Source organism: Tupaia chinensis, unplaced genomic scaffold, assembly GCF_000334495.1.
Source record: "Tupaia chinensis unplaced genomic scaffold, TupChi_1.0 Scaffold000248_2, whole genome shotgun sequence".
In the NCBI taxonomy this organism is placed as follows: domain Eukaryota; kingdom Metazoa; phylum Chordata; class Mammalia; order Scandentia; family Tupaiidae; genus Tupaia; species Tupaia belangeri.
Genome location: NW_006159727.1, coordinates 1,717,399 through 1,727,056, shown reverse-complemented (window position 1 = coordinate 1,727,056; position 9,658 = coordinate 1,717,399). Strand labels below are relative to the sequence as shown.

At 47.8% G+C, this 9,658-nt stretch overlaps 1 pseudogene; it reads left to right on the top strand.

Annotated features, from left to right (window-relative positions):
• Positions 1–218: 218 nt before the first annotated feature.
• On the top strand, positions 219–1,394 carry LOC106734897 (40S ribosomal protein S3a-like; annotated as a pseudogene).
• Positions 1,395–9,658: the final 8,264 nt, after the last annotated feature.

The following is a 9,658-nucleotide window of genomic DNA, read 5'->3' as shown; positions in this document are numbered from 1 at the left end:
GCCTAGCCCCAGAAGTCACCCAGTACCGCTTCTTCTGGAATCTATTGATTGAAGCAGGCACAATTTCCCTACTCTGTACTCAAGAAGAAGGGACACACATTCCACTTGTCAGTGAGAAGAGGGGCAAGGTTACATTGTAGAAGAGCCTATGCGTCAGGATATTGTTAGCCTCCATCTTTAGAAAATATAGTCTGTCGCCCTTTTGGCTGAGTAGCACCATGGCGGTTGGCAAGAATAAGCACCTTACAAAAGACAGCAAGAAGGGAACCAAGAAGAAAGTGGTTGATCCATTTCTTAAAACAATTAGTATGACGTGAAAGCACCTGCTATGTTCAATGTAAGAAATATTGGGAAGACACTGGTTACCAGGACTCGAGGAACCAAAATTGCATCTGATGGCCTTAAGGGCCGTGTGTTTGAACTGAGCCTTGCAGATCTGCAGAATGATGAAGTCGCATTTAGGAAATTCAAGCTAATTACTGAGGACGTTCAGGGAAAAAACTGCCTGACTAACTTCCATGGCATGGATCTCACCCATGACAAAATGTGTTCCATGGTCAAAAAATGGCAGACCATGACTGAAGCTCACGTCGGTGTCAGGACTACCGATCCCGATAGTGAAAAACCTCCAAAAAAAAAAAAAAAGGAAATTCCAGCTAATTACTGAGGATGTTTAGGGCAAAAACTGCCTGACTAACTTCCATGGCATGGATCTCACCTGTGACAAAATGTGTTCCATGGTCAAAAAATGGCAGACCATGACTGAAGCTCATGTCGATGTCAAGACTACCAATGGTTATTTGCTTGTTTCTCCTGTGCTGGGTTTACTAAAAAATGCAACAATCAGATACGGAAGTCCTCTTATGCCCAGCATCAGCAGGTCCACCAAATCTGGAAGAAGATGATGGAAATCATGACCCGGAGGGGCAGACAAATGGCTTGAAAGAAGCAGTCAATAAACTGATTCCAGACTGCATCGGAAAAGACACGGAAAAGGCCTGCCAGTCCTTCTCCTGTGCTGGGTTTACTAAAAAATGCAACAATCAGATACGGAAGTCCTCTTATGCCCAGCATCAGCAGGTCCACCAAATCTGGAAGAAGATGATGGAAATCATGACCCGGAGGGGCAGACAAATGGCTTGAAAGAAGCAGTCAATAAACTGATTCCAGACTGCATCGGAAAAGACACGGAAAAGGCCTGCCAGTCCATCTGCCCTCTCCACGATGTCTTCATCAGAAAAGCAAAAATGCTGGAGAAGCCCAAGTTTGAATCGGGGAAACTCAAGGAGCTTCATGGTGAAGGTGGTAGCTCTGGAAAAGCGACTGGGGATGAGACGGGCGCCAAAGTTGAACGAGCTGATGGATATGAACCATCAGTCCAAGAATCTGTTTAAAGTTCAGACTTTTAATCGTGACAAATAAAAAATCCTATTTGTGACCCCCCAAAAATAAAATACAGTCTGTCAATAGGCCCTCTGACCATAATTCATAGCCTCTTTGCCATGCTTCCATTTCTAATTCAAACCCCCTCTTCCAGGAAGCCTCCCATGATTGCTGTCATCTACTTTAACCCCTATTTTCTCACTATCAGTTCTACTTAATATGACAGAGGAGGAGGAGAAAGGGTAGTAGTGATACACTTAACATTATCAGGCATTGAACACTTTATTCATATTAAGTCATTAAATCCTCAGGACAACTTGGTTAAAGTGGGTGCTATTACTGTCACCGAGACCAGCAGTTAGTGTAATGGCTATGTCGCTAGACTCCCATGTAGTCGACCGTGGTTCGAGTCCTGAACCCGGTGGCTTAAACTCATGCTGGGTGCGTGTACGTGCATGCCCAAGATCCCGAGAGGAGAATTGGAGGAGAAGGGATTGCGGCATGGCCATCCCCCCTGGGGAGTGATTTCTTGCTTTCTGTCTGTCTATCTCTCTCTGTCTGTCTGGTGAGCACACATGCCCAATAGCAAAATACATGCATACATACATATATACATACATACATACTGTCATCCTTTTATAGTTGAGGAAACCAGAACCCTGAGAAGTGAGATTACTTGTCAAAGTCACACAGCTCACAACTGGCAGAACCAGAGTTTGAACTCAGGCCATCAGCTCCAGCCTCTGACTTATTCCCCTACCTCCTACTGGCCTCTCAGTAGCTTTCACTTCTCACAGTTCATTCTTCCCCAGTCAGACTGAAATAGCTGCATCCCTTGGCATTGCCACAGCCCTGGCATGATGTTCAGCTCACCCACATCCTTCCTGAGGGATTTTTAAATGGATACAACTGATACATTCCCAAGCACCAGCATGCACATGTGTGCGACTGCCCCACTGACCTCACCTCAAAGCCAAACAGTAGGATGCTATTTGGAAAGTGTGTAGAAAAAAATCTTCGGGACCAACTCATGGCATGGTGGTTAAGGTAGCTGGATCCAACATGGCTGACTATGTATTTTGTGTCCCAGACCCAGTGGCCTGAAAAACACTGGACACATGTGCGTGAGTGCCCCAAATCCCAAAATGAAAGAGATGGAGAAGAGGTTGAAGCAGGAGCATCCCCTACAGGGGGTGTTTTCTTACTTTCTCTCACTCCCTCTCTCTTACTGTTTCTCTCTGTTGAATGCACACATGCTCCAGAAAAAAAAAAAAATTTAGAAAACAAAAAAGAAAAAAACTTCAAGTGATGCCCAGTCTCAGTGGCACATGCAGTGACATACTGCATTTCAGCACTGGAAGCCACATGGCCAACCGTGGGTTTGGATCCAAGGTTGACCTGAAATATACCAGGCACGGGCATGCCCAAGATCCTGACTAGCTGGAAGGCTGGGGGAAGGGTACTGGGGGTGATGAGACTCTGTTGTGGGTGCTTCTCTCAATCTCTCTCTCTCTCCTCTTTCTCTCTTGTTCTCTCTCTCTCTCTCTCTTTTTGGAGAGGTTCTCGCTATAGGGCGTGTGCGCTCGCCAGACAGACAGAGAGACAGAGAGACAGAAAGCGAGAAATCACCCCCCAGGGGGGATGGTCACGCCACAATCCCTTCTCCTCCATTCTCCTCTCGGGATCTTGGGCACGCATGCACACGCGCCCGGCGTGAGATTTAAGCCACTGGGCCCAGGATGTGAACCGCAGTCGACTACGTGGGAGTCCAGCGACATAGCCATTATGCTAACTGCTGGTTCCCTCTTGTTCTCTCTCTTTTATGAAAGAAATAAAAGACACTTTTAAAAAGAGAAAAATAACTTCAAGAGAATCATTCTATGCCAATGCTCCTTAAGGATAACAGGAATTGAAGAATGGCAGCCAACAGGTTATGTTTAAGTGCCTGCATAAGCACCCCCCTCCAAAAGAAAAAAAAAAAGGTAAATACATCACTAGATGGAGAAGCCAAACTTAGATTCCAAGATGGTTTTAATTCTGAGCTCCAGGAGTCTCTGGGACTGAATTGAGTGAAAGAGAGAGAGAGAGAAAGAAGTGATTTAGAGCCGCAGGGTTTTTATGGGCGACAGGACCTCTTTCAGCCTGAGCAGGCAGATTGAGAAATCCGTAAACAACCAAGGAGCAAGGCCGGAGATAGCGTGGTCTAACAGGCAGAGGTATAATAGTGCTCAAGTCAAGGGAGGCCCTGAGCCACATGGAAATGATTCAGGGCATAAAAGACTGCGCCTGGGTGCTTTGTATCTGCACAAAAGCATTCCACGTGCACGCAAAAGTAGCTTCAGAAAAGAGACAGGTTTGCCTGACTTTTGCTTTTCTGGCCTCTAAATGAATGCTCCGGACTTTTACCTTGAAGTTGTGTTGCCTCTGAAAGAGCTTGTTTTGAAGGTACAGTTGGGGGCGGGAGTGGGGTGGGGTGGGGCGTTTAATATTAGCCAGAATCTTGGCAATTCTTAGCTGCCAATTGCCTGAAAGCACATCGTCCATCAGCCCAGGTCAGTCTGCATTACTCTGAAGAAGCAAAGGGCATGGGGGCGGTGACCTCTTGACCTTAGGCCCTGGAGGCTAGAAGAAATGCAGAGGTGGGCAGATAACTCTATCATCCTTAATGGGCTGCTTAACTCCTCAGGGGGGGAAAAAAAAAAAAGAGAGAGAGAGAGAGGAGCCACCAGTGACATGCCCCGAGCAGCAGATGGCAGCGTGGGCAGCCTTATGCAAAGGAGGGTGTCTGAGTTTGGGTTGTCCAGAAGCTGACCCTGAAATGAAAAAAATGAGTGCGAATACTTGACTTGGGAAATGGCAGAAACGCTGCTAAGGGAGAAGCAGAAGAGGGAGGCGAGGGAGGGAAGAAAGCTGATCAAGGGTGTGTTATCAAGCCAGCAGGCGCTGTGGGCAGTTGGAGCTTTCTTCCGCTGGGTACCTGGGTGAAGGCCCAGGTCATCTGGTATTGTTATTACTCCCTTGTAAATGGATACTTTTGTAAAAGCATAAGAAAAATGTCACGGCCATGTCAACTAGCTGGAAAATTTTCTGAAATGCCAACTTTCTTTGAAATGTAAGAGTAGTGAACTTTTCACAGCTTGTCACTGGTCCGGGGACCGCACTTTGACTAGCACTAGTACAGACCACACACCTCTGAGTTATCCCACCCAGGCAGTTGAGCTATTTATACACTGACGCGTGCTGGTCATTCGTTAAGTCTGGGTAATTCCTCCACGTGCATAGCCAGCGTGGTGGTCCACAGGTTCCAGAAAGCCATCAGGCAGAGAGATGCACTTACTGGCAATTGGGAATCAGTATGAGCGCGCTGAGCGGGGAAACAGGCCGGCATGCCAATAGCATCTGCTACGCAGGGACCCACACTATCCTTTTCCCCAGCTTTCCCCTCTTAGCAACACTCTGGGGCTTGAAGCAAGAGAAAGGTAAGGTCGGGTAGCAGTACCCGGAAAGCGGGCAGCTGTCTTCCCAAAGTCAAGGCTCAGTGGTGGCTAGCTGTAAATGGTGAGGCAATATCTGCTCACCCTTATATCCCAATTCAGTTCTCACTGAGGCAGCCCAGCCAGTCTCAAACGCAAGCCAAACCAAAACCACCAGTGCTGACGCATGTCAGCTTGGATCAGACAGCAAATACAGAGGGGTCCATTTTCCTAAGCACGTTTGGTTTGCTGCTGCCTGGAGCTTGTGCCTCACATACCTCTTCTCCTGCAGGCTTGTGTTCCGGAGAACCCTGCAGCTATTACCGGCTGTGCACTCAATTCATGGTCTGCCAGTCAGAGGCAGGGGATGACCACCCTCGCAGTGGAGGGTGAGGACAGGGACTAAAGAGTCTATCTGGGCTGCCCAGGTGTCCCGAGAGCAGGACCAGATCAGGGTGACCTCTCTACAGTCAGCGTCATTCCTGGGATGGCCCCTTTCAGGGCATAGAAGGGCAGCGGGGGTAAAGGTGACACTGATATATTGTGAATGGATATCGGGCCAGCTCTGTGGCACAGAGGAAGAGTCTGGATCCACATGGCTGAAGAGTCTGGATCCACATGGCAACCATGGTTAAAATCCCCAGCCCAGTCAGCCTGCAACATGTCAGGCACATGAGTGCCTAAGATACAGTAGGCTAGAGGACTGGAAGAAAGGGATCGTGGCATGAGCAGATCCTGTGAAGGGTGGGTGCTCCTCTCTTTCTCTCTCATGCTCTATCATAGATAAAGAAAAAAAAATATTTTAATGGATCCCTTCAGCGGCCAAGCGGTGGTACAGCAGTAATATGATGCTATGCGAGGCTGCCCTCATGGGAAGGTTCTAGGTTCCAGAGATCTCCCTATGTCCATGTATGCTGGCTGAGACTGGAGGTGTGGTAACATTGGGACCCTCTTGGAGGTGTTGTTCTCTCTCTCTCTCTCTCTGAATAAATTTTTAAAAACTTAAATATATATAGAGAAAAGGTGTGGGTACCAAAACCCCCACCTGGGCAGCGACCTTACCCTTGTGTGTACTATCTCATGGTTCCAGGAACAGTTCTGAGGAGTGTGTTACAACGACTCCTGTGTCACACTGCCTGGTCTGGATACACTTAGTGTGCCTCGGCTTCCTCATCTGTAAAATGTGGGTCTACCTGCCCTACCAGCTGTTAATGTATTCAATGGGCTGATATTTCTGAGGTGCTTAGAGCAGAGTTGAGGCATAGAGTCAGTATCCAGCACCCACACAGTCCTGGATCCACCCTGGCCAGGCCCCTAGTTCCGCTTACAGGCAGCTACCAGGCCTCAGGCCAGCAGGGCTCCTGGCTCTCTGGAGACTGAACCAGTAGCAGCTCAGCTGGGCCCCCTTGAAGCACGATTTCACCCTTGTCATGCAGGTAACAGCCGAAGAAAAAAGTGTGACTAAAACTTTCCATTTTCGGGTATTGGTTCCATGATAATACGCAGGCCCCAGACTGAGGGCGTCTGCCAGCTATACAACCCCCACTGCCACTGCAGCTGCTACTACTCCTACTACTGCTCCTGGGAAGCTTCTTATCATGACCACTTCAAAGTCCGGTGAAGTTTTCACCTCAGGGAACAGACCCTGGGTCATGGTCATTCCCTTCAGCTCCTTGGGTCACGTTTCTTCCCCCACAGTCCTTCCATATGGTTGTTGTATAGGGTGCGCAAGAGGATGCTGGGATGCAAACCATTCCCAGATTAGGTATGCTAAAGGTTAAAGGTTCATGAATCTGTCTTATCCGGCCCAGAGTCATACAGAATTCAGGCCTCTGTAATCATTTCCAGTTTCCTAATTAGTTTGCTCTCGTTTTCAACTATGGTTTAGGTTGCCAGATAAAATACAGAATGCCTAGTTAAATCAGAATGTTGGATGAACAAATAATCTTTTACTGTAAGTATGCCCCTGATATTGCCTAGAGCATACTTATATTCAAAAGAGTGAGAGAGAGAGAGAGTGAGGGAGTATCCATTGTTTATCTAAAATTCAAATGTAAATCTTTATTTGTGAGATGTGACAACCCTTTTCCAGGGCCACAGTAGGGTTGAAAAATCCTGGCCACTTCCTATATCATTTTAAGCCCTCTCCCCCAGGAGCCATCCCTAAGGAAGACCTTGAATGCAAGTTGTTTGATTGGGAGGTGATCCCAGGAAGTACAGGGAGAGATCAGGCAAGTGAGACAGGGAAGCAAGTGAGGGAAGCCAATAAAAGAGGTATTACTGAGATTACTCCTGTGAGCAACTGGGGCTCAGTGTCCCCAGGAAACCTCCCAGAAACCATGTGGAACATGGCATAGAACTGTCCTACCCAAGGACAGGGAGGTTAGGCATTTACCTACCTTATTAGTCTGTTGGGCTGCCATACAAAATGTCATAGACTGAGAGAGTCGAACAACGGAAATGTATTTTTCTCACAGTTCTGGAGCTTAGAAGTCCAAGATCAAAGTGCCATGGGTTCAGTTCTTGAGTAGGGCTCTCCTCCTGGCTTACAAATGGCTACCTTATCTCTGCTTTCTCAGTGGCAGAGAGAGACAACTTTGCCCCATATTTTCTTCTTCTCATGAGGAAACAAGTACAATCTTAAGGGCCCCACCCTCATGGTCTCAGTAAAACCCAATAACCTTCTAAAGTCCCCACCTCCAAATACCATCACTCTGGGAGGTTAGGATTTCAACACATGACTTTTGGAGGGACACAACATTTAATCCATAACAGCCACCATCTCCCATCCCCCCATGGCTCAGGGTTGTCCCGGAGACATTAACTTCTCTTCACTTCTGGGTTGCACCTCTGCTTGACTGAGAATGCCCAAGGCAGAGAGGTAGGGAGACACCAGTGCTGAAGGTAGAAAGCTGTCAGTAGACTAGACAGCATCTATCACAGCTGAAGGTAGGCAGCCCTACCCTAGCGCTCAGAGAATCATCTGCAGAGGCCACCTAGAGTATCTGCTTCATTTTCTTTTGCCTCAGGCTAACCCCTCAATCAGGAAGATGGAAGGACTTGCTTGGTTGGGCTCAGAGGGTTGTTGCCAAGATCAGATGCAATTGTGTATGTAAAAGAGCGTTAGAAACAGTAAGGCACTACAAAAGTTGAAAGTATAGTATTATTTGTTTAAGAAAGAAAGGGAGAGGGATAAAGGAAGAGAAAAGAGAGTGAGAGATGAAGGACAAAGAAGAGAAAGAGGAAAAGGAAAGGAAGGAAAGAGGGAGGGAAGGACAGAAAAATATACCAGTCCTATGCTAACAGCATAGAATAAGAACCAAGGAGATTAATTCATATATTCAGCAAGTTTGGGGCACCTCACTTTGTTCCAGGCCCTTCTCTCGGTATTAAGGATTCAGTCGTGAACCAAACACTCCAATTTCTTGCCCTCATGGAGCCCACATTCGAACAGGGGAGTACACTATATAGCAAGTTTGTAAAGGACTATAAAAACAATAAATCAAGAAAGGCGTCTAGGGGGGGTTGGGGAGAGTGAAAGGTTTGTAGTTTTTCATAGGTCAGCAAAGGGGTCACCACGAGATGACCTTGAGGTCAAGCCCTGAAGGAGATGAGGGAAGAAAGAACCAGGGAAAAGGCCGCATTAGGTGTGTTCCTAGCCTGTTGGGGAAAGGGCAATGGGGAGGGAGGTAAGACCTGAAAATCACAGGGCCAGTGGTGGAGGGGAGGTTGTGTAGTGTCATCTGTGCCCACTGTGATGACTTTGGTTTTGCTTGGGATGCGCTGAGGGCCTTGGAAGATAGTGAGCGGTAGGGTGACATGGGCGGATTCACATCCTGAAAGGAGAACTGTGGCTGTGGCACTGAGAACAAGTTCTAAGGGTAGTCACTTGTGAGGCTGCTACAGGAATTCAGGCTGGAGAGGGTAAAGATGGGACCAAAGGCAGCAGCAGCAGAACGGGTGGGAAGTGGCCAGATCCTGGGTCTGTATTAAGGTATTATCCATAGGCCTTGACTGCAAGAATGGAGAGAGGGGGAAAAACAGTGAAGGATGAACCCAAGGTTTTGAACTTGAGAAACTAGAAGAATGGAGCAGCTGAACCAGATTCCAAAAACTGCGGGAGAGGGGAGAGGGCAGAAGACTGTGGGTGAAAGGGCAGTAAAAGGCAGTGCTCTGCGAAGCTGATCCTCATGGGGAGGTTCTGGGTTTGCATCCTGAAGACCTCCCTGAATACGCCAGGCGCACATGTGCTCATACTCCAGGGTGGGCTGAAGCTGGGGATGGGTTGCAGCGTCAAGACCCTGCTGGGGGTGCTGTCTCGCTTTCTCCCTCTCTCCCTCTTCTGTCCATGGAAGAAAAATAAAAGAAGAAGAAGACGACTGTAGGAAGAATAGGCTCAAATAAAGAGGTGATGGGGGATTCAGCTGAGTTTGAGATGCTATTCCGTGTCCAAGTAAAGATATTAAGTAACAGCCTGGGAGCGGCACTGTAGACCCGAGTCAGGCAGTCCTCAGCCCAGAGATGATATTCAACACCATGAGACTGGGTGAGGCCACTAGGACGGGTATGAACAGAGAAGATAAGAAGTGTTGAGTCCTGGGACACCCCAAGGGCGAGAGTTCAGGAGGTAAGAAGCAACCAGCAAAGGAGACTGGGGAGGAGAGGCCAGAATAATTAGGAAAAACAGGAAAGGATGAGGCTCTGGGAGTCAGGTGAAGAATGGGATGATTTAGGATTAGCTCTGTGGGCTACCAAGGTAACACCGAGGTAACTTAACGATAACTACTCTAGTTCCCACTCCG